Below are 24,734 nucleotides of genomic sequence, written 5' to 3'. Positions count from 1 at the left end.
AAAGGGAAAGGACTTTACTGGCCCGGCTCACTTTTTACTGAAGCAGTGGAGCAAAAAGTTAGGAAATAAAGGGAAGAGAGGAAAAAAAGGAACATAGGAGAATGTTACATCGGAAAACCGACTATTAGATAATTAAGCAGTAATTTTTGCTCCTAAGCCGTAAAGCTGAGATGTAGAGGAAATTTGGGGAACTTAGTGGAAGACTTCATTCAAGCAGGAATTTCTTGCCATTTTCCACATGGCAATTAAAATAACTATCTGCTCCCTTTTCCTCTCAGCTCTCCAACAGTCTGCCCTTCCAGGTAAGACATGTCAGGTCTGACTTCCTTTACTTCTTGATTGCCATCCTCGATTCTTCCCTTCCTTCTTTCTTCTCTTGACAAGATATATTTCACATACGTAAGTCATGTATTTTAGAGTAAATTTGTCCCCCCCCCCCATTCGTGGGCTTATTCAGAGTTGTACAACCATCCCCACTGTCTAATCCTTGAACATTTTCTTCCTTTTAAATCTTTTTAAAAAGTTTTGTATCTACTTAAGTAATCTCTACACCCAACATGGGGCTCAAACCCACAACTCTGAGATTAAGAGTCGCATGCTCTTCTCACTGAGCCAGCCAGGCGCCCCTAATCCTAGAACATTTTCAGCACTCCAGAAAGGAACTCCGAAGGCGTTAGCAGTCATCCGTGACGGCAGTCATCCTGCTTCTGCCCCCAGCCTCACCCCCACTCCCATCTCCACCCCAGGCCGCCAAGAACCTGCTTTCTGTCTACATGGATTGGCCTATGCTGGACATTCAGTGTAAGTGGAGTCATACAATATGTGGCCATTGGCCTATTCTGGATATTCAATGTAAATGGAGTCATACAATATGTGGCCTTCTGTGACGGGCTGCTTTCACTTAGAATCAAGTTTCCAAAAGTTCATCTGTGTCATAGAGCATGTATCAGTACAACAGTTCTTTTTGTTGCCAAATAATATTTCATTTTATAGGTATACCACATTTGGTTTATTCGTGGACATTTTGGTTGTTCCATTCTTTGGTTATTAGGAAGAATGCTGCTGTCACTATTTGTGTACAAGTTTTTGAGTGAACGTATGTTTTCAGTTTTCTTGGGTAAATACCTAAGTATAGAATTGCTGGGTCATATGGAGACTCTATGTTTAACTTTTTTTTTTTTTTTTAAGATTTTATTTATTTATTTGACAGAGAGAGACAGTGAGAGCAGGAACACAAGCAGGGGCGGTGGGAGAGGGAGAAGCAGGCTTCCTGCTGAGCAGGGAGCCCGATGTGGGACTTGATCCCAGGACCCTGGGATCATGACCTGAGCCGAAGGCAGACGCTTAACGACTGAGCCACCCAGGCGCCCCTCTATGTTTAACATTTTGAGGAACTGCCAAATTGTTTTCCAAAGTGGCTGTACCATTTTATATTTCCACCAGCAATGAATGAGGGTTCCAATTTCTTTACATCTCAGGTGTTTCTTAAATACTCTATTTTTGTTGTGTTTATGGAATGCTTCCTCTCATCTTGGTGGGTATGGGAACAGGGAGCTGAATGATAATTTTGGAGGAAATGAAACAAATGAAAATCAAATAAATTATTTTCAGATTGGCTCAGTGTAGTTCTGGAAACCTTTCAGCCCTGAGCCTACAAACCTTCCTGTTTGACTGGATATGACATTACCAGGAATTTTACTTTCCTGCTTTTATTCTCCCTGAGGAGAAAAAAGAAATATGTCTTTTCCTCAGCTAGACATGGAAGGTTCAAACAAATATAAAAGACCCCTGAGTTATTAACAATTCCACTGGAACATGTACTTGGTTTATGCCCAGAATAGTTTCTCTCCAGTCATTCTCTTGGTGCTTCCTCTGTGCTGTTCTCCACCGGAGCGTAACCTTAGAGCTGAATCAAGGTTTGTTCAGTTGGTGTTTGGAAAAGAAACGGTGACTGGATGCTGGTCAGCTGGCTCGGGGCCACTGGCAGGCCTGCCCTAGACCATGCTTTCTGCAGGCCGCAGTATCTCAGGCTTGTTACAGGCCTGCACCAGGCATTGGTTGCATTTGCCATGTCTGAGCTCAGGATGACAAGACCTTTCATAATCCACTGTGGCCTTGAACAGGCAAGTTCAGAGATCCTGAAAATGGCCCAGGACACCAGCCAAAGACAAGATCCTGGATCCCTTGCTCTGTGTGGGACCTGGGGAGTAGGCAGGGAAGGGAACAACAAGAAATGGAGAAATGAAATGTCCTTTCTTAGTCCTGGTACATAGATATAACTCCCACTGCCTTCTGGCCACTATTGGTTACTTTGGGTTGTATGTTGGCAGTACATAGTCAGATTCCTGTAGCAAAGAAGGCCTGCCTCTGATGACTGCCCTTCTCGTATTCCCTCATTTTTATTCTTGCAGGATAGAACTTTATGAATGATGTTTGCAAGCATAGATTGCCTCTAGATTTTCATTCCTACACCCAGTGTGAGCCTCTGTCACTCTCCTTGTGACACAGGGAGGGTCGGGAAGGTGAGTATTTGTCCCTGGGGCCTCTCCAGCCCTGTTTTCGCTGGTCTGCTCCTCCGAGCTCTGTCTGGTCATACGTCTTCTGACTTGCCGGAATCTCTCCCTGAAATGACCCACTCCAATCAGGATAGGACCTCCTGTTCCCGTCTGCTCTCCATTAAAAACTGCCCATCTCGGGCACGTGCATTCAAGGTCCTGTGTTATCTCTGTCAAGTCAGTATCTTGCTTTCATTAAAATGAGGTTGGCCTTGTTGAGTGTGTGTGTGTGGGGGGGGGGGGGTGATTTTTGTACAGCTGCCTATAAATAGTGTAATAAATTACACCCCTGCAGATTGCCTATGCATTTTATTATGCCTATATTTCAGAGATTAGGCCCCCTCAAAAATTTTAAGTACAACTATTTCAAGGGTCAATTTCATATCACTGTGAAGTATTTATTGGTATACTTTGAGATTAGAGTAACAGTTGATGTGTTTTCTGTTAGCTACGCCTCTATGTAATTTCTGTAATCTGTGTATTTGACTTAGTTACTTCAATTGGAACTATAAAGAGTTGAATTCTAAATATATACACATATATTTCTTTTGACTTATTATGGTCCACCCATGCTTTGACTGGATTGAGAGTTCATAACACCATCCCACACTCCCCCAAATAGGAGTTTCCTGCAGTTCAAACAATTTTAAAACAGATCTTTTTTCATCTGGCATCGTGTTTGACCTGGTGTTGGGAGAAAGAGAACTGTCTGAAAAAGGCTGGTTCTCATGTGGATGGGGGTGGAAAACTGGTTCTTCCTAATCTGTACATGGGCCTTTTTTGTTGCTGGCCACCGTGAACTCAGAGGCAGCCTGTCTGACCTGCCGGGTCTCAGGTCTAGCTTCCTGTGAGTGTCCGTGACTGACTTCTAAGGCATCAGTCACCATAACACTTCATACAGCTACATTCAACTTGAGTACTGTGAGTGGATTTATCTACATTACAGTTTATCCAATATAAGTCCAGTATTATTTGATAAAGGAAAATTGTCCTTTCTTGTCTTTGTGATATCTTCAGTGGGCTTCTGACTATATCAGTGTGGTTTGTAACTGAAGTTACGAGAAGTCTGAGATTGATTCTTCTAAATAAAACATGTCCCATGCTGTCCAAAATGGTAGCAACTAGCCATTTGGGGCTATTTAATTTATAGTTAGTTAAAATTAAATTAAAAGTTGAGTTCATCATTCATACTAGCCACATTTCAGACCTTCATTAGCCACATATGTCTGGTGGCTACTCTCTTCGACAGTGCAGAGATAGAGCATGTCCATCATCACGGAAAGTTGGCTGACTATAGACTTTTCTCTGTCTAAAAGGTCCAAGCATGATATTAATCACAGCAAAGAGAAAGCTTTGCTTAGGTGAATTCAGGTGCTGGTAAATTGTTGCTGCCTATTCCTAGCCTAAAATGAGAGAAGTAACAGAATGTGTCATTCATGCTTCAGTTGTTTCTGGGCAGTGTTTCCTTGCAATGGTTCAGTTTCCAAAGGGCAGACTTGCTCATATTCCAATGCATGTTAGACTTTCTGAAACAGTATAAATAATTACTATCTACCATCTCTTCCATTAGAACTGATACTTCTAGGGGCACCTGGCTGGCTCAGTCTGTAGAGCATGGGTCCCTTGATCTCTGGGTTGTAAGTTCATGCCCCACATTGGGTGTAGAGATTACTTTAACGTAGCATCTTTAGTTAATTAATTTAAATAACATCTTAAAAAAAAAAAAAAACACAACACCTGATACCTCTAATTCTGTGTCCAGGAGTGAGATGAGGGTAATTAAAATGTTTCCTAATGGCCATGAATGTTTCCTAAAGGCACATGAATGTATGAGTTTCATTTTAGGCAGGCTTTGTCTTTTGGGAGATTAGGTTTCATTTTGGTTTAAATTTATGTCTATTGACTTTTAGTTCTTTGGAGATATTTTTTAAGACTGGGTATTTGTTAACTATATTTATCTACCTTGAAATTTGTATTCACAAGTTATAAATTTATGACCAGAAGATTTGGGCACAAGTCTTCCACTCCCTCACCCTACCACCAGTGACTATTGAGTTGTTGGTGCTTTTGTGTAACTGACATCCAAGGATTGAGACTACATATAAGCCATAGAACGTAGGCACACAGCATGTTAGCTCTCCAGGAAGGTTCTGGTAAATGGACAGAGGAGTGGCAATTAACTGAAAGACCTTTCCTAGCCAATGTAATCATTCTTTTTTTAACTTCATTACCTTGAATAATTCTCAGTGGCTTAATATATAACTGTTCTTTCTAATGTGGGCATTTGGTGGTGATGGTGTGTACATCAAAATTATATCTAAATTCCTCTTAGGCCAAGGGTGTGATACTGAAGAGGAATTTCACACTCTCTATCACCAGCATGCACCCCCTCTCCAACACCATCAACAGCCTATCTTCAGAAACCTTGTATGTGAGGTTATATGAATTTTTATAAATAGTATTTTCCTGAGGGCTGGAAAAAACTCCATAGCAATTAGCCAGTTGTTGGCATAACCGTTGCCGTGCTGTGGTGTGAGTATCCTGGTTATTGTTCTCTGCTGTCTTCTGGGACAAGCAAGAGCACTTTTTATTCTTGTTCAGCACTTCAAGAAGCAGCTTTTATATTCTCTCTTTCATGAAGAATTACTCATTTTCTTTGTTCTTTTATTATGTTTCATGCCTGGTTAGAATTGGTGGCACTTTTTTTTTTAATTTTTTTTAAGCCCATGATAAATTTATATGTAAACTATGATAGAATACTCCTTCCTCCAAGAGTAAAACTTGAGACAAAGTCTAGAAAATTGGAATTTCTACTCTTCAGAACTGATCTTAGGTCTAGTAAAAAATTAGTGTCAATGTCTTTCTTATGTTCATGAACATATAAACACATGATGTTTAGTTTGAACATGAACTTGGCTTCCGTGTTCTGATGCACTGAGTGCTTACTCTGGCTTCTTGTTCTCAGGGTCCTGCTTTCCTAGGATTCCTTAGGTGTCCGCTCCTTTGCCTCAGGGACTGTACTACTACATCTAGCCATGCTTTTATTCATTTTTAACTCTGATCTAGTATCTTGCTCCAAATGCATACATTTACCTTGGCTGGGTGCTAGCCATAGATTGTGTTTGGACCCAAGAGTGATTCCTGTATTTTTTGAAAACACAGATTTTCCAGAATGGCGTCTGTATTACTCATCATGGAGCCACATTGAAAAGTATTGTCTTGGATTTAGTTCTTGATTTTAAGCATTTGATCCACATTTCAAGGCCTCTCCTTCTGTGGTTTTGTTTTACCAGAGGCTTCTGGCAGGAGATAGAATGATCTGAAGAAGATATCCATGGAAGTCAAAGAACTGATGGCTCTATTTTCTGGACATCATAGAACTTAACTAAATTTTAAGCTCCTGGAAGGCAAGGGCAGTGTATGTATTACCTGTACTTAGCCTATAAGTATTTAATCTATAGCACTTAACTTATAATTGGCTGATTAATTAACTCTAGAGCAAACATGCTCAGTGTGGGGTTTTTTTGTTTTGTTTTTCATTTTCTTTAACATTTAAGGTACTAAAATTGAATATTCTATATTAAAGATGTTTGCCTAGTTTTGAACAATGATCTGGTTAATTACATGGTTTCTTTATTAAGCATACTCACTGTTTCCAGTAATACTTATTATGAGTCTATTAATGATAATTAATAGCTTTCATGAAGAAGCCAAAAATTGAATGTGGTTAGTGAAGCAACACTGATGAAACTATTTTTACCTCTAACACAGTAGGACTTGGCTGTCTCTTTCTTTGCCATCCATTGCTTCTCCTCTCCACCTTACTCCACATTTAGCCCTCTTTCTTCCATTTAGTTCCCTTGGAACTAAAAATAGTGGCTCTAGGATTCTGGATTTGTCATGGTGTGCAAGTAGAGTGCTGTGTTTGGTGGGCAGAGATCAGAGCCCGTCCGTGGGCCAGCATTGCCACTGCTAGCTCTGTGATTCTGGGCAAGGTTTGATCTAACTACCTCTTTTGTAAAATGAGTATTATGATGCCTGGCTTCCCTGCCTACTTAGAGGGACCTTGTGAAGATCAGTGGAGAGATAGTACGTGGGCTCGTTTTGCACAGTACTATAAAATGTAAGCTCTCACTACTGAAAAGAGTAGTAAATTGCCTGTGTTTGTCCATAGGTTGATATTTATACTCACTGAACCCTCTTATTCATGAATGTGTTAAGAAACACAAGCCTTATGGCATTGGGGCAAATAAAAAAAAGTGCAAGGAATCCAGTGGGACATAGGCTCAAAATGTATTTTAATTGCCTGATGATGCTTTTACATTTGAATGATCAACTTGGTACTTATTATTTTCCAGTAGTTGAGAATGGAGCTTGAGACATTTTTCACTGGAGTCCATTTGGTAGACTGCCCTTGGGGACACTCAACTTGGTAGAACAGTATTGAACTAATGCCTGCTTCCTTGGTGTGCTGTTCTCTGGGCCGACTTGGTTTGTACCCCTGGAAGATCATAGAGAAGCCACCAAGCAGGACCACATATGCTACTTCTTTATCCTTTTTCTTTTAGCTGATGCATCAGCATTACTTTGATTGTAAGCAAGAGAAACTAAACTTGAGCCAAAAAGGAAAAAAAAAGTTGCCTGAAGAATATGAGGTAGACCTTGTACCTGTAAGAAAGCTGGAGAGACTTAGAATTCTGAGGAGAAAGTCTACTTCATCTATCCTAGGTCTTTGTTCAGCATTGGCACATTTTTGGCAGGGTTAGAGGGGTAGCACGTGTGACCCCAAGAGTGCAAGGAGAAGGGGTAGGTGATTCCCTATAAAATCCATATGCCAGACAGGCAAAAACAACACTAGATTTCAGCAGGATTCTCAGTTCTCTGAAATAGGGGGGCAACTTAACATGCTTTTGTCCATGTATCTGCCAGCATGGGTTAAACCCCCCTTTATTAACAAGAGAAATAGAAATTGAGAAAGATCAAAGAAGGAAGGATCTTCATTAGATTGGGAGGCATTTGTCCTGAAAATACAGTACAAGGGCTCTTTCCCTAGAATCTAGGAATGGGCTGTGGTACTCAATAGCAATAGCATCCCTGGATCATTTTACATTGGGTGGCGCTGCCCAACTCCACTAACAAAGTACAGTGTGAATGGTGACCCTGGGGTTATACAAGTCATGGTCTTCGGTCATGTCTCTGTCAGATTCTTTTCTCACTTCTGCATTTAATAAAAAGTGTTTAGTCTAGGTCTAGGTGTTTCCAGTGAAACAGCTAACTACTCTTGAGTCAAAATATTCATTTCTCCATGGTTTAATTAATATATGGTATACCTTTAAAATAATTCTCTTATGTTCTAATTTTAGCTTCTAATTCTTAATACAGACTCTATTGTAAATACAGTGGGTACTTTAGAAAGTAAACCACCACAGAAATGGGTTTACAGATGAGCAGGAAAGGTGTGGTGTACCTGTCATTTCCTTCCTTCTGTCCCACACTCCCAAAAATGTGCTTTCAGTGAAAAAGGGGCAACTCTGACTCTCCATCATAGACCACCTATGTAGGTCACCCTCTTGTTTGCTTCCATTGTTTAACTGAGACAACTGGCTGTGAGATTGTGAGATCTACTTTCTGTGAATGTCCTGAAGGACTTGTTTGGGATGGCCAGGTATCAGAGGTGTGCTTTGCAAATTTAATTTGTCACAACTCTGAACATCCCTGTAAGTGTTCATTCTATGCTGCATAAAGTATGCAAAAAAAAGGGGGGGAGGGTTTGGATGTGGGCCTGGATTTTTGGGACAGGTTATCTGTAACAACATCCTTGTGTAGATTTCCACGGCGTCCCAGACCAGATCTGGTGCTGCTGAGCATGAATAGGAAAAATTGTTCACACTGTAAGTTCTTCCACTAAAACTTGACTCTTCTTGAGGGCAGAGATGGGGTCTTGTTTTCTGTCCTACCATCACTGCTGGGCACCCAATAAGCACGCCCAGGACTATCAAATGGGTGGTACTCATAGCTCCAAAGGCAGGGTGTCACAGTGGGACTCAGTGACTTCTTCTGCCCAGTCATTACCCCCAAGCTCTATCTTTGCTTTGTACTGAAATAGTCCAGGTGGGACTGTTGTTCCCACGTGACCAAAGGGACGTACTCTTATGCCGCCTTTCTGCTCTTATATAGTGAGAAGGGCTCCTTTGGTACTCCATTTCTTTATTTTTGCACTACCATTGTATTTCTATAATTTTAAATAGTGTGGAGAAAAGAAGTAAGACCCATCTTTTTCTACTTGCCATTGGGGAAAAGATTGATCTCAGCTGGAGGCAGCATGGAGCATAGGATCTGGTTACTAGTAGATACCCTTTAAATATTTTTTGAAGAAGTGCTGGAATTACATGTCAACCCATACATTGTGTTTTGTTTTGTTTTGTTTTTTAAACACCCCCCCTTTTTTTTTTCAGTTAAGGGGGCGGGGGGGGACACCCTAGGCAGTGATACTGAAATCTTTTAAATTTGTGGCATGATAGGAAAATGTAACCACAGTGTCAACATTCTGTCATCTTCTATTCATCTTTCTTTATGGAAAAAAAATAATTATAGTGGTTCTCACTGACACAATTCCAAGGATTTAATGTTTCCCATGACATAGATATTAAGATGTTTTACCTAGAGATAGTATCAGCTTCTCATAGAATTTAAAATGACATTCTTGCCCATTATTTTCCTTTGTGTTCCCTTGCCCCCAAGAAAACTAGAGGAAGGAGAAATTGATTTTTTACTATTGGTCGAATATGGTTTAGAGCATCACTTGACTTTATAATATCTGGAAATTCACTTAATTCAAACTGTTTTGTCTTCCCACACATTTGAAATGAACACTAACAGGAAAATACCTCTGTAGAGGCAGAAGGGTTATTTTTAGATTGTGCTCCTATATTTGGGCTTCATTACTCAGATTTTTTTCCCCTAGGGCCAGGGTCATATTTATGTGTGCTATGCTTGATGGCTTTTCCTTACTCTTGTCTTTACTCAAGAACCACCTGGAGGCCAGCACACTCAGTACACATGTCATTTGGTAATCTGAATAAATCCTGTCTTCCTTGCCTGCCTTTTCCCACTGTCCTTCCCTTAAGTGTTGTAGATCAAAAGGTTGCTTTGTTTTAGACTTACCTCTGGTTTTAAGTAATTTATTTCTCCTAGTTACAAGTGGCAGTCCATTGGTAGAATGAATACTCTCCATTTTTCTCCTCTGAATTCTAAAACACCTTAATTTTTTATTGATTTTTTTAAAGTTATATTACATTTAGAAAATGTTAGAGAAGTCATCTAATACATTTTTTAAAATGAAGGTTAGATTATGAATATTGTAGCTGTGATGAGCCAGCAAGTATTGAAACTAAAGTTCCTCCCAGGGTGTTTCTTTAGTTTGTGCCGTTTTGCCCAATCTGACATGTCAACTGTGGAAGTTACTGATTTAACATGTTTAGTAATGACACTCTTGGTTCTCACTGAGCAGAGGATGCTTTTTGTAGTTTGTTTTCCATTATATTTGGAAGAAATCTTCCTGACACCACTGTATCATTTAGATTTTGATTTTGGTGAGTTGTAGGTTTGATTTTTGTGAGTTTGATTTAGAAACTCACTTTACGTGGCTCTTAAAGGGAGGTAAAACCAAGAATAAAAAACATGCAAATAAGATGAAAAGGAACTTTTCATTTACTTGTGACCTATCCTGGCTCTTTGTATATTCATTCTGCTCTCATTTTGAAGTAAATAAAGTAGAAAGATTTCACTTTTTTTTTTTTACCTTCTCACAGGGGTCAACAGTAATAGTCATAGGTTCTAGGAACTTGCTAAGAGTGCATAAGTTTGCATAAAAGCTGCTTGATTAAACTTCTTGGTTGAAATTCAAAGGAAGGAGGCTTAACCCCACCATGTGGGTCAGCTTCTGTTCTTAGAAAATCCTCAGAGACCCTTCAGCAAACCATGGCTCTGGATGGTGGTTTCCATCCTAATAGGTGGCCATGGCTATTTATCCTGCCTATAAATAGTTCACTAGGTTGAAATGAATGCCAAATAAGTTTCTCTCCCTGTCGCCCATTTTAATAGTAGAATGTATGAGATAATGGAACAGCAGTGGGGTAAATTTAATGCTGTCAGCTTACTGGTATAAGCCTTAGTGGATTTAGAAATTTAAGGCCCATCATTAACTCTCTTTCCCTTACAAATGGAATTTGTAAGGGAAAGAGAGTTAATGATGGGCCTTAGATGAGGCAAACCACATGACAAATCCATTATTTCTCTGTAAAAGAGCAGGTATCTGGAATTTGTAAGGGAAAGAGAGTTAATGATGGACCTTAGATGAGGCAAACCACATGACAAATCCATTATTTCTCTGTAAAAGAGCAGGTATCTGGATGGGCCTCTTACCACTTCCTTACAAATAGGTCTCCAGTGGGGCCATAGTGGAACTAGACTTAGGTAGCCTTTTCAACTGGAAGTCTGACTGGGGTAGTACAGTGACTAGTGTAACTGGAAACAAACATGGCAGCTAAGCACGCACAGGGGTGACAATGACATGGGGCTGAGAGGACTTTTTTTCAAATAAGCGTCCCCTTACCCGGGGAGGTAGTAGTGTTCCACAGGGTAACACGGAGCCTCTTCCTGGGCCTGCGTTTCTTTCTATCCAAGCAAATATACGTTTGTAAAACAAAACAGATATTAAATTGACCAGAGGCTTCCAAGTCATGTGAATTTAAGAAGCATTATTCTATGGCATGTGGGACTCCTTCCATCATCCTGTTGACAGAATTTAAAGTTTTCTCTCTTAAACAGCTGTACACTTGCTGTCAACATGTCTTTTGCTGCTTATAATGATGTAGAGGTTAAGACAGATCAAATTCAAATGTTTCTAGCAGATAGGTAATGTAACTGAGCATGGGAAGGAAAGCAGTCATTCACTTTGCATATTAAACACACCAGAATATTCATTTCCATTTGTCTCCCATATTTCTTTGGACATGTGGCTCACTGTCTTCTATTTCCCACTTTTGATAGAAATGAAGCCCAAGAAGTATTTTAAGGAAAAAAAAAAAAGAGCAAACAATAATAATGAAAAATGGCAGCTGACTCCTAGCCTCGATGTTGGAGAAAGAGTAGGCAGTGCTGGGACGATGGCAAACTGTGCATCAACTTGTCGTTGCTTGGGAATGAAAGTTCTGTGTTAATAGGATGTCCAGGGGCGCCTGGGTGGCTCAGTCATTAAGCGTCTGCCTTCTGCTCAGGTCATGTCCCAGGGTCCTGGGATCGAGCCCCACATCAGGCTCCCTGCTCAGTGGAAAGCCTGCTTCTCCCTCCCCCACTCCCCCTGCTTGTGTTCCCTCTCTTGCTGTGTCTCTCTCTGTCAAATAAATAAATAAAATCTTTAAAAAAAATAGAATGTCCAACTATTTGGCAATTAATAAAACTACATTTTAAAACATTATTTTTTTTTAAGGAGACTGTTTGGTCTAGTGGTTAAGAGTTTGGCTCTGGAACCAGACAGCCAGAGTTCAAATCTCAGTTGCACCATTTATCAGCTATGTGACCTTGGGCAATATACTTAATCTTTGAATCTCAGAGCCTCACTGTAAAACAGTGCCAATAATAAAAACCACATCATAGGACTTGATGAGATAGTCCATTGAGAAGAACTCAGTGTCTGGCATATAGTAAGTGCTTAACAAACATTAGCTGCTACCATATTATTAGTCAACACTGAGTAGGTCTAAGAAAGTTTGTTGGTGGACCACCAAAATGCATCTTCCGTTGCTTATAGACTTTGGAGCTGGACAGTTTTGGATCTAGGTGCTGCTGTTTACTAAATGAGTATTTTTGGGCAAATTATATAACCCCTCTGGGTATTTGTTTCTAATCAATTGTAAGTATGGGAAAATAGGACCTACCTCTGGGTTTAATGAGGATTCAGTGAGGTAAAGCATGTAAGGTGATTGGTGCATTTGATTAGTATATTATTTATTGAGCACCTAGTAAAGTGTCCACCAGCCTGAAGGTTACTACTGTTTTGTTTTGTTATAAGATTTTATTTATTTATTAGAGAGCACGTGTGCAAGAGAGAATGAGAGCACAAGCAGGGGGAGCTGCAGGCAGAGGGAGAAGCAGGCTCCCCACTGAGCAAGGAGCCTGATGTGGGACTCGATTCCAGCACCCTGGGATCATGACCTGAGCCGAAGGCAGTCGATTAACCAACTGAGCCACCCAGGCATCCCAGGTTACTACTGTTTTATCCCTGCTTTACAGGGGAGAAAACTGATTCTCTTGGGAAGTTGTGTGCTGGTTTTTCTCTGGCTTTGCTGTTGCTTGAAGGTTCATGCTTCAGCATATTTTTCAACACTGCTCTTCTATAGCAGTTCAAGTCTGCTTATAAACATCCATACCATACCTGTCATCACACAGTATTCACCGATGAGCGGGCCTTGTTCTGCAGATCTGTGTATTGTCATGTCTTAGTGAAGGCCGGTTGGTTGTCATGCCTCCAGAATATCTCGTAACTACTCATTCTCCCTAAACTTAGTTGTTTGCTGAGAGTCATGGTTTTATCAGAGCACCTCTGTCTTGGCCTTTCTTCTGAATGCCCTTGACTTCTTTTATTTTTAGATCTAAAAATGGAAAATTGTCTTTTCAGATTCATAAATCCTCTAAAAAAAAAAAAGAAGAAGAAGAAAGGGCCTTAACAGAGGAGATTGATTTGGTGGCTATTCAGCAACATGTTGAAATTTTCTGCAGTGAAACAGTCCATTTACTTTTGAGATGGCAAACCAAGCCATATGGTGTATCTTTCCAGGCTTTCAAGGAATACTAGATTTTGTCCAAACCAGCCAACTGCTTCGAAAGATTTCTGGTGGGGACATCCACACAGCTGGTACTCAGAAGAGGTGAGGAGAGAGACCTCATTTCATTGAATGAATAGCCTAGTAGACTTAGGAAAATAGGCTTAATTATGCTTAATAACGGGAAATTCTCTTTCTTAAAAAAAAAAAATCCCATTTGAAATGGTCACTTTATGTCTTTCCAATGAGAAGAGCAGTCAGTCTTTTTTGGGAGGGGGGTTGTACAGGGAGAAGGGGGTAATTACTTCCTTAGCAGAAACTGTCTCTAACAAAGTGTTCTTTCTTGGGCTGCTTGGCATTTGAGCTTCAGGTAATTTTCAGCAGATCAAAAGGAAGAAGCTGTGGCAAGATGAAGTTGCCAAAGCAATCCTTATGCTATGATTAGTCTTTTTTTAATCCAGTAGTGTTTTTTAATAGCTAAGGAGCTGGAGATGGAAATTTACTAGAATCATGATTTTGTTTATGACTCATTGGCCCTTGCTGACCCCTTGACCTTATTACCTTATGCCTCTTTCTCTTTTCCACTGTGCTTCAGGTACATTAGTCGCCTTTTTGTTTCTTGAGGAGGCCTAGCATTTTTCCCCCTTGAGCCTTTGCTCTTCCCTCTGTCTGGGATGATCTTTAGATCTTTGCATGTCTGGCTTCTCATCATTCAAATGTCCATTCCACTGGCATCTCCTGAGTGGTCATCCTCATGACTTTGCATCTCCTAAAGAATTACCACCCCTTCAGGGTCCTTGGCTACTCTCCCTAAATATCCTATTTTATCTATCTGGAATTGAAATAGTTTTCTGTCTGCTTACTAGGATATGACCTTGAAGACAGGGGCCTCATTTTTCCAGTTCATTAATGGGTCTCCAGCCCCTAGAACAGTTTCCAAAGATTAATTAATATATGCTTGTATATATATTTGTTAAATGAATGAGTGTATTTTAATATGTGTCTTTGAAAACATCCCCAAACTGTTCTTGTTTCATGTACTTAATATAGACCAGAGGTCAGCAGACTTTTCTATAAGGTGCTACATAGTAAATTTTTTTTTTTTTTTACATAGTAAATGTTTTAGGTTTTGGGGGCCAAATATCTGTGTTGCAACTACTCAGAAAGCAGGTACAGGCAGTCTGTAAACGTAGGTGTGGCTGTGATCCAATAAAAGTTTATTTACAAAAACTATTGGTGAGGGGTGAGGTGCTGTATTTGGCTTTTAGGCTGTAGTTTGCCCACCTTTTATGTAGAGTCCGTCTGTTTTAACCTATACATTCTAGAATATATGTGAAAGAGTGAGGTTTGAAGAGTAGCTGTCTTAATTGAAGGCTCTATATGTTCATTTGGTTTACAACTAGGAGAATATGAACATCTGTTCTTGTTCTTCTAGAAGAGAACATGTAGTGAAACTTACTTGTAGCAGGACAGCAACATTCCAAAAGAGACATCTCACAGAGGGTGAAATATATATTCAACACTGTTGTAACAGAAAAATTCAGTAGTGATTGAGCATTGCAGTGGAAATACCAGGAGAAATATTTAGGAGAACTGAAAATTGAAGAAGTTTATTTAGACCACTCCTGGCCAACCTAGGCTAAAACAGGGTTTAGTTTAGCCTAATGCAGCAAATTTAGGAAATGGAATGATCTGCAATTATGGAGAACTTTATGTACTTTTCTTTAGAAGGAAGAATAAGTCAAGGATACCTTATGCCATTGGGCATACTTGTGAAAACTTGAGTTTATAAATGTTTTTGTACCAGGACTGACACTAGTTAGTAAGACGCTACCAAATGTCTGAGCTTTGCTAATAGCCAAGGAAACTGTTAACTCCTGGACCTTCTCCCCTTCTTCCCACCCTGCTGCCCAGAGCAGGAACTAGCTGGTTGGTGGGGAGTCTCTCTGAACTAGCTCTTTGTTATTTGAAGGATTACAGATTCACAGATGATAGCCCCACAGTTTGCTTCTGGAATTGGGTTTCTACTTTTCTTTTGTGACTGAAAGAGTTAAAGAAAATGCAGTGAAAGTTGACTTGTTCTACTAAGCAGTTAGAATTAGATTATAATAATCTTGATAAAAATCCAAACTGTTTATTTTTATCTTTTTTAAAAAGATTTTATTTTTTTATTTGACAGAGACAGTGAGAGAGGGAACACAAGCAGGGGGAGTGGGAGAGGGAGAAGCAGGCTTCCCACGGAGCAGGGAGCCTGATACGGGGCTCGATCCCAGGACCCTGGGATCATGAGCTGAGCCAAAGGCAGATGCTTAACGACTGAGCCACCCAGGCGCTCCCCAAGCAGTATTTAAAACAGCATCATTAATAAACCAAAAACATTTGTATAGGTTTTTGGTTTTTGTTGTTGTTTGTTTTGTTTTTTACCTACCAATCGTTTTAAAGTGTGGTAAACACATTTGTATGGGTTTTTGAGATTAATTTGCTAGGTGAGTGTTCCCAGTTATTAAGAATCTGTTTAGAATCACTCCTGAGTCTTATTTATAACTTCTGTGTCTTTCAAATTAGTGTGTGTCATAACTTGTTTCTCCTTCAGAACTACGTGTTCTGGTTAGAATGATTTGTGAGGAGATAATTGACAATCTTGAAGAGTCAGATACTTGTTCTTTACATTGCAGTCTTTCCATCAGTGGGTCCAAAGGCTATTTAGAGAGAAATATTGGAGGCACAAATGATTCTTGTCCTTAACATAGTGGCTCAGGTCCTAGAAAGATGAGAGATGACTGTCTTGGATGTCTTTCATCCAGTTTGTTTGTTTGTTGAAATGTCTTTATGATCTTATGAATGAGAGAAAGTTCAAGGGAGTTTAGCAGCACCATAGTCCTCAGCTAGATGGTTGTCATAGACTGAAATGGAACCTGGAGTTTCTCAGGATGTGTCTCTGTAGGGAGCAGGCAGCTGGCTTTTGCAGTCTTTTCCCTTAGGCTCCCCTAAGATATAACAGTTCTCTAAAGGCCTATTCATATTTCATCTTTTTTGAAAAATTTCTGAGCTCGTCCTAAATAGAAGTGCCCTTTATGTCCTCTGAACACTTAGAGTACTTAGTACCTCTTTTGTGGCATTTATATCTATTGCTCCGTATTTTGCTGTGTTCATGAGTCTCTTTGTTAGATTCTAAGTTCCTTAATGACTGGAACCAAGTGTGATTTCTCTTGTTTCCCACTCTGTAGAGATAGTCTTGGATATGGTTTCTCTTTGCTCTGTGTTCTCATAGCACATCTACAAGTCAGCCTCTCCTTCTTATCTGTTTGATTTCTAAAAGGCACAGAGTATGGCTTGTTCCATTTTATATTCCTTAATCCTTCATATATAACCCCTGACAAATAGCTGCTTAATTAATGTTTAGATGAATGGAAGAGTCAGTAAAGCTGTAGTTGACCCAATAAAACTCTGGACTACCTACATTTGTATGATTTTTGCCACTATAGACACCTCCTGGAAGTACAATGTATTGCCCTCTAAAACATCACAAATATTGATGACACATAATAATCAACTATTTGAAACATAACTTAAATGATGTTTCTTCCATCAGAAGCTTTCAACAAAAGAGCCCAAGGCTACGCTTTGTTAGATAATTCTAGGATGGTCAGGCTGGCAGATCAGAATATTGGAAGAAGGATGGCCTGAATTCAAGTCCCTACTCTGCTGCTTAGGAGTGGTTTGACCTTGTGGAGGTCCCTTTAGTGCTCAATGGTGGTTTCTCATCTGTAAAGTAGAAGTGAAAACAGTATCTGGTTGCCTGTGCTTCTCTTCCTGTCAGGGTTGTTGGGAAAATCAAATGGCGCCATGCATACACAAGTACTTAGAAAACTAAATTACCTTACAAGGGGAATATTCTATTACATGTTACAAAATAGGGTGATACCGTATGGTTTTAACTTTTACATTTTTCTTGTGGTTCTATAAAATAAATGATCCAACCTATGATTAGGACAGTTGGCTATTACCCAAATAGGGGCCTCAATTCCACCTGTTAGACCCAAGTCCTGCAAAAAGGGATAATAATGCCGGGGTAGTGAAACACAGTTTCCTTATTGCCATGCTAGTTCTTTTCCTAGATGGAAAAAGAGAGATGTAGCTAATGAATTTTATGCCTACAGCAGAACATTAAATTCTATTGACCACACCTTTGCCTATTCCAGTTTCTCCACCCTTCTTTCTCACCTCCCCCAACTGGTTTGACACCTTTATCTGTGATATGTTCTTTTGCAAGGCCTAATGGTAGAATTTTCACATTCTTGATACTTTCCTTAAATTGTGCTTTGTTTGTGCCTCCCCACACCCTTGTTAGATTTCTTTCCTTGCCCCACAGTCTGTCTCTCACAAACTACTGCTGGGGACAACGTTAGAGATGAATGACTAAAATTTTGGATTGTGGCCTATCTTTGAGAAAGGGCAGTGGAGTGGTTATTTCTGAATGCTTCTTGCTTAGGCATGATGATGACTTTTACATTCTATATTCTAACTATGTCTTTTAAGCACCATACACACCAAAACTTATGTTATTTCCAAGCCGCAGAGAATGAGTCCCCCATAGGCTTATTTAAAATTCCTGGAAAGTCAGTCTGGCAAAATTTTGTTTCCAAAAATAGAAATCATTTGAGAAAAGAGGTGTTACATTATTCATATTGATTTGTGAGCAGCAAAGTCTTTAGAGCCTTCTCTAAAATGAGACATTTGTGTTTGGATGTATGGCTTGTTTATTGCATCAATTCTTGGAAAATAATGCCATAGCTTGAGAGGCATGGGTTTGTGGTTCGAGGGGGTGTAGTTGGTAGAAAGAGAATGGGCTTTGGAATGAGACAGGTATGGTTTAAATCCTTGCGGACACCTCCTAGTTCTACAGATTTTCTTGGTTGCTTTCTTTATTGTAAAATTTGACATCTGCTTCCCAGCATGATGATAAAAATTAGCTAAAATGATGCATACTGATGTTCCACGTCTCTGACACTTGGGAGGCACTCAGTAAGTGATAGTTTCCATCTCATTTAGTCAAGTGGAACATGAATCAAGGTTGCTCGTTCGTTTTTTGCACTGTGAAGGGACAGAACCCACTTATATTGGCCTAAGGGAAAAAAGTTCGTTGAAACATGCACTGGTAAGTTCCAGGGATATCTGACCTAAGACTTAGCCGGATCTAGTAGTTAAATGATGTCATTAAAACCTCCTCATCTCCCCATTCCTCTTGTCCCATTTCAGTTCTTCTGTTGTCTATGCTGGCTTCATTTTTGGCAGTTTCCAACACATGGTGGAGAAGGCAGTTACTCTAAATTCCATGTGTTTATGGTCCTTGTATCTCATAATTCCAGGAAAAAGAAAGCAACCCTCTCATCTACAGCATCAATGCACATAAAGACCTCTGGTTTTCTTTGTCCCCATCTCTAGATGAGTCACTGCATAGGGGATACAGTGCCTCGGTTGGCCACGCCATTGCCATGTGCCCACTTCTATCAATAGAGAGGCAGGATCACTTGGTTGACTACCCCTTTAGAATCACATGGGGGAGGAGATGAGGTAGTTCCCATAGGTGTGTGAGTAAATAAATAGGTAAGAAAGGTGTCCATTAGAGATAGCAATCACAGGTGCCAAGACAGATACAGCATGTTCTCAAATTTTGTTGCATGTGTGCGTGTGTTCATATGCACCAGCGAGTGCGCCTTAAGGACTCCTTTAGTGCATTTGGTTGTGTGTTCGGGCTGAGGCCTGTGGTAAACCACAGGGGATCTGGGAATTGCCTGAAATGATACACAGCATTTTATATGTATGTACAGAAAAATATTTTTTCCCCGAGTGAATGTTGTGTGACATGTTCTGTCCAATACAGTTAATAGGGGCTCTTTATAAGATTCTGCAAAATCCTTGGCTCATCCTCTGCAACATGTTGGGAAAACTTCAGGAAAGTTCCTTTTACAACTGTCTTTGGAAGATCAGCTATAGATTCATTCTCTTAGGGTTCCACCATTTCCTATTTCCTCCAGTGGAAACTTTATCTTGAATGATGTTTATTAAAAAAGAAAATATTGGTTTTTGAGACTTGGCTAAAATTAGCTGTATTTTGTAAGATTTGAACCAATTAATTTTGTGGGAGCTTTTGTGTTTGTAATTGATAGCTCACCAGTGGTGGTGCATGCTGGTATAAACAACCAGTTGAAGAGGCTGGATGTTCACATAGTTCTTCTTTTCTCAGGCATGAGGGGCTTCTACAGTGTACTACCATTTTTCTTCTTAATTGTAGAATTGTAGACAGGAGAGAGAATTCTGTTTGATTGGAGCCAATTCAAACATTGGAACCAAAAGAGCTTCCCTGCTTACTCTAATTATATTAGCTTCTCAAAATCCAAATGGTGGTTTACCAGCAATAGGTGGAAACAATAGGGCTATTGCACTCCATCCCATTTTTAGAGAGAGAAGTAAGGTGGCATTGGTTCTAGGTGTAGGAGTTATGTGCAGACTTTTATACTGATATTAGATCCAGAGCTTATTTCTTACGGCTTTCTTAAATCACGAACTACCCTTCGTTGAGGTTAATTGTTTCCGATATAGGGATTCGATGCTGTGAGGATTAGATGGCTCAAATAAAGGCAGGAGCAACATGCTTCCAAAATGGGTCCTCCGGTTCACTTCATCGGGTGTTAGAACTGGAAGGGATCCTTGAAGATTCTCACTTGCCTCTGTAAGGATAAACGGAGTCTCCAAGAGGCTGAACAACTTAACTAGGGTCCCAGGGCTACTTGAGGAGCAGAGCTGGAATTCAGGTCTAGGGACCCCTTCAGACTGGTAGTTTTTTCCCCAGCTATCCCACTTTTTTCTCAGGCGTTATCCCCAAAGCATTGTTTTCCCTATCACCCAGCTCAAATGTGGACTCTGAGGGCAAGAACCAAATTGGTCTTTTTTATCATCATATGCCCAGTAGTAGCACGAATTACCAGCAGCAGTAACAGTAGTAGTTATAATGGTAGGATGATAATAATAATCATGTCTCTAAGAACTTACTCTGGCCAGACATTATTTTTTATACTTTACATATATTTACTTATTTAATCCAAACAACAACCCCCTGAGCTGGGTACTATTGTTTTCATTTTACAGATGAGGAAACTGAGCTCCAGACATAAAGGGCCTAAAATATGCCTAGAAGGCCCTTGGTAAATATTTGCTCAGTCCTTAGAATTTCCAAAGCACCTTCCTAGTCATTATAGAATGTGATGACATTTCACGGGAGGGCATTATTCAGAGGAAATGGTGGCCCAGAGGGCACTGAGAGACTGAGGCTGGAGGGATAGTGGTAGACCTAGGACCTACTTCGATCCTTTCCTTCTGACTTTGTTAGGGTCATCATTGTATTTCTACAAAAGCACATCCTAAAGGTCAATGGCAAGGGAAGATCTGAGGCAGCATCTGGTTTTATATTTACCCACAGGTTGGCCATTTCCAGCATTCTTCATTGCTTTGTATAGATCCAAATTTCTATCTGGTATCAATTTCTTTCTGCCTGAAGGACGCCCTTGAAAGAGTGTTGGCCTTTGTTCTGGCACATAGTCAGGTTACTTGGGATCAGTGAGACCCTTTTGAAGCTGCTTTGAAGCCCTTTCCAGAGCAGCCTGGGTCTAGGACTCTCTGGGGACATTTCCTGATGTTTTCTGTAAACTGGCTCTTTCTACTCAGGCTGGTGGGAATGCCAGTTATTCCCAGCCCGGTGTGAACCCTGGGTCCTTGTGCAGAGCAGTACTCAGCTGACGATTTGAGGGGACCCCTTTGTAGATTTCCAGAGTTGCTGCCTCATTCTCCCTGAACTTTATCTCCGATTCCTCAGCTTAGCAAGACCGCTGAGCTTGGCTTGGCTTGGCTTGGGTTCCCTCTTTCTGTCCTACTGCCTAGTACGTTGGGGTGATAGTAGAGCTCATCTCACTTGGAATTTCCTTCCCTCAGGGATCACTGTCCTGCATTGCCTTTGTCTAGTAGTTAATACAGTTGTTTCATGTATTTTGTCCACTTGTCTAGTTATTTGTAGTGGGAGGGCAATTCCTGTAGCAGTTAATCCTTCATGGATGGAGATGGAAGGCCAGTGTCTTGAGGTTCCAGACATTAGCAGGGTACCGTATGTCCCCTGTTTGTTAAAAACAGACATCACCCTCTACTTCTGTTTACTCCCTCTCCTCCGCTGTATTCAAGGGAACATGGAAGTTACTGGCAAACTGAATTGTTATTTGAAGCAAGTAGAATCTGCTCTTCCCTGTCAAAGATGAGGTGGAAAATTGACTACTCTGTTTACTCACTGCTCACAGAGCCAGAGTCTGGAACCTTGAAATGGCTTAAGAAGCCTTGGGCTTGTGTGCCTGCAAACTAGCTGTGCTAGGGCAAGATCTACATCTGTTTTGTTCATCCTTGTATCCCAAAACTAAACAGGAGAGTGGGCACATACTAGGCCCATGAATGAATGAATGAATAAATAAATAAATAAAAATGTATAAATTATCACACAGAATTGTGAACTTGGGATTTGTGTGTATGTATGTGGGGGAGAGGAATGATTCTTGACTGCCTGTGAGTTGTACCTATGAGGAAAAACCAGTTTGACGCCTGCGTGCGTGCGTGCGTGCGTGTGTGCGTGTGTGTGTGAGTGAGTGAGTGAGTGTTTAGGTTGATTACCTGTGGGCATCTCCGTCCTGGGTTGCTTTTCCAGTCTGAGCAAGTACAGTTGTTAACCAGCGTGTTTTTCCACAAAGAGACTGGCTTTTGCCTTTACGTGTCACTACTCCGTGAGGTGGGTGGTGTTTGTAAGAGGAGAAACCACAGAAGGAGCCGGTAGCCAGATTAGCAAGAGTGTTTGTCAACTCTGTCTACTGCTGATGAATAGGAGGGAAACCTACCGAAAAGAGATTGTCCTGGTTGCTTATTTTCGTGGAATGGAAAGTGGTGTGTGTAAGGTAAATGATGATTTTAGGAGGAAAAAAAAGAGACATGGGACACAGGAGAAAGGTGGTGGTATATATGTAGAAATCATGTATAAATAAAAATAAAGCAATTTTTTACCATCGTCTTAATGTAGATTGAATGTTCTCTTAAGATGCATAGCCTAAGTTTTTTGACTTTGTTACTCTGAGGTCTCTTTTAGTTTTATACCATCTCTTATTTTGACATTAATTTTCTTGTCCTTCTTTAAAAAATAGTTAACCAGTGTTTGCCTTCATCTTCTGTGATCAGCTGTTATGCTTCCATTTGGTGCCCTTTTGTAATTTATACTCACCATTACTGTATTTGCTTGCTTATTTAAGATTGGGTCAGAAGCCATGAATGTAAGAGGATACACTGTACTAGTATTTCAGTAGCTTTAGAATTGGGCTTTAGGAAGCAGGACATTAAGATTACTAAGCAAGTTCATTCCTTCTGGGTCAAACTTCCTAAGAAATACCTAACAATTCCATCATTAGACACTTCTAGTCTTTTATATAATGCTCCTGGGGCTGCCACCTAGAGAGCGGATTCTCTGAAGATAAAGGTAGCAATATTTACTTTTGTAGCAAAGAATACCGTGGATTTAAGGGGATTCTGAACTGTACTATTTGGTGAAAGTGAGCAGCTATGTTTCTTTTGCTATGGTGATGAGTTGGCATTGCATTGATATATACAGTATTGTCTTTAGGAAATGGTTTGGTAACTTCTCCTTTTCTCTCCCCACCTCCTTTTCTAAATTAATTGTAAGTGTAAAGGAAAAAAGTCATTGTTCATTATTGGTGTTTTACAGTTGAACAGATTGTTTTCATTTTGAGAACTAACAATTGTAGGGCTGGGTGTGGTGAAGTGGAAAAGTGCAGAAATTTAAACAACTAAGGTCAGAGTGTAGAAATTCATTTGACCTTGGACTGTGTTCTTAGGGGGAGACACTTAAGGATTCACTGCTTCTCTCTTTTATTAATTGAGATAACAAATGGATGTAAAGCATGTTGAAAGTGGCTGGCATATTGAAGAGAACTGATAAATGAAAGTCATTTAAAAAATTTTTTTTTGATTAAGTAAATTCTACCCCCAACGTGGGGCTTAAACTCATGACACTGAAATCAAGAGTCATATGCTCTACTGACTGAGCCAGCCAGGTGCCCCAGAAAGTCACTTAATTTTTAAAAGGACTAGTTACTTTCTAAACTTCTGGAAACAGCTTGATAATCAAGGCAAAAAAAAAAAAAAAAAAAAGTAGTCCAAGCCCATTTTTTTTTTTTTAAACATTAGAATAGAAGGAACTAAGATGCAAACAAGTTTCCTTCCTTTTCCAGTGTCTATTTCATTCTCTAGGAGGAGCTACTTCATGGGTTTTTGTAGCTCTTATTTTATCACAGGCTAGACAATTTCTTTGCATGTTCAAATAAGTATATTCCTTTTTACATTTGTGATATACCATTTTGATTCCACAACTTGGACTTCTGATATACTTTAGACCTCTTAATAATAGAAGAGGTGTCCCATTATTATTATTATTTTTTAAAGACTTATTTATTTGAGAGAGAGAGAGCACGAGTTTAGGGAGAGGCAGAGGGAGAGGGAGTGAGAATCTCAAGCAGACTCCCCGCTGAGCACAGAGCCCTACGCAGGGCTTGTTCTCAGGACCCTGAGATCATGAGCTGAGCTGAAATCGAGAGTCGGTCATTCAACCAACTGAGCCACCCAGGCGCCCCTCCCATTCTTTTTAATGGTTGTATAGTATTTCATCACACAGAAGTACCCTATATCATTTAACCAGTCTTATATTGATAGCTTCTTGATGACTTTTGGCTGTTTAACAATATTTCTCAGAATATGAAGTACAAATATTATCCTCAGTCCAACTACTCCAGGCTTTGTATGTAAGTCAAAGTAACTATTTTTTTTTAAGATTTTATTTATGAGAGAGAGAGAGCGAGCGAGAGAGAGTGTGAGCAGGGGGAGGGGCAGAGGGAGAGGAAGAAACAGGCTCCCTGACGTGCAGCTTGATCCCAGGACCCCAGGGTCATGACTGAGCCAAGGCAGATGCTTAACCAGCTAAGCCACCCAGGTGCCCCCAAAGTAACAATTTAAAACAGCTTTTTTTGTTACTGCATTTAGAACAAATTTTGCAAGAGAGGCAGTCTCTTCCGTGTCTAGTCTTCTTGAGTTATGCAGTAAAGCAATTACTGCTCTTACCTAATTATATAGAAAATTACAGAGTAGAGTGGAGTGGGCACACTGTCTAGTATCAAGCTTCCTTCACACTTCCCCCTTGATGACTGTGAAACGGCCCTTTTTTTTTTTTTTTTTTTGGCCTGGTTTAAATCGAGAGTGTAGT

The 24,734-nt window shown here is 40.1% G+C and overlaps 1 protein-coding gene across 4 annotated transcripts in view; it reads left to right on the top strand.

Moving 5' to 3' along the window:
• Window positions 1-24,734, top strand: part of DAAM1 (dishevelled associated activator of morphogenesis 1) — a 164,336-nt gene that overhangs the window by 24,294 nt on the left and 115,308 nt on the right. The window contains exon 2 of one of the 4 annotated variants that reach the window (XM_027570706.2): window positions 5,849-5,973. The exons of the other annotated variants lie outside the window; for them this stretch is intronic. The gene's annotated coding sequence lies outside the window, so the exon portion shown is untranslated. The remainder of the gene's footprint in view (window positions 1-5,848; window positions 5,974-24,734) is intronic. 4 annotated transcript variants of the gene reach the window in all.

The sequence above is a fragment of the Zalophus californianus genome, chromosome 6 (genome assembly GCF_009762305.2).
Source record: "Zalophus californianus isolate mZalCal1 chromosome 6, mZalCal1.pri.v2, whole genome shotgun sequence".
In the NCBI taxonomy this organism is placed as follows: Eukaryota; Metazoa; Chordata; class Mammalia; order Carnivora; family Otariidae; genus Zalophus; species Zalophus californianus.
Note: the sequence above shows the minus strand (reverse complement) of the source record. Positions and strands in the feature narration are given on the sequence as shown.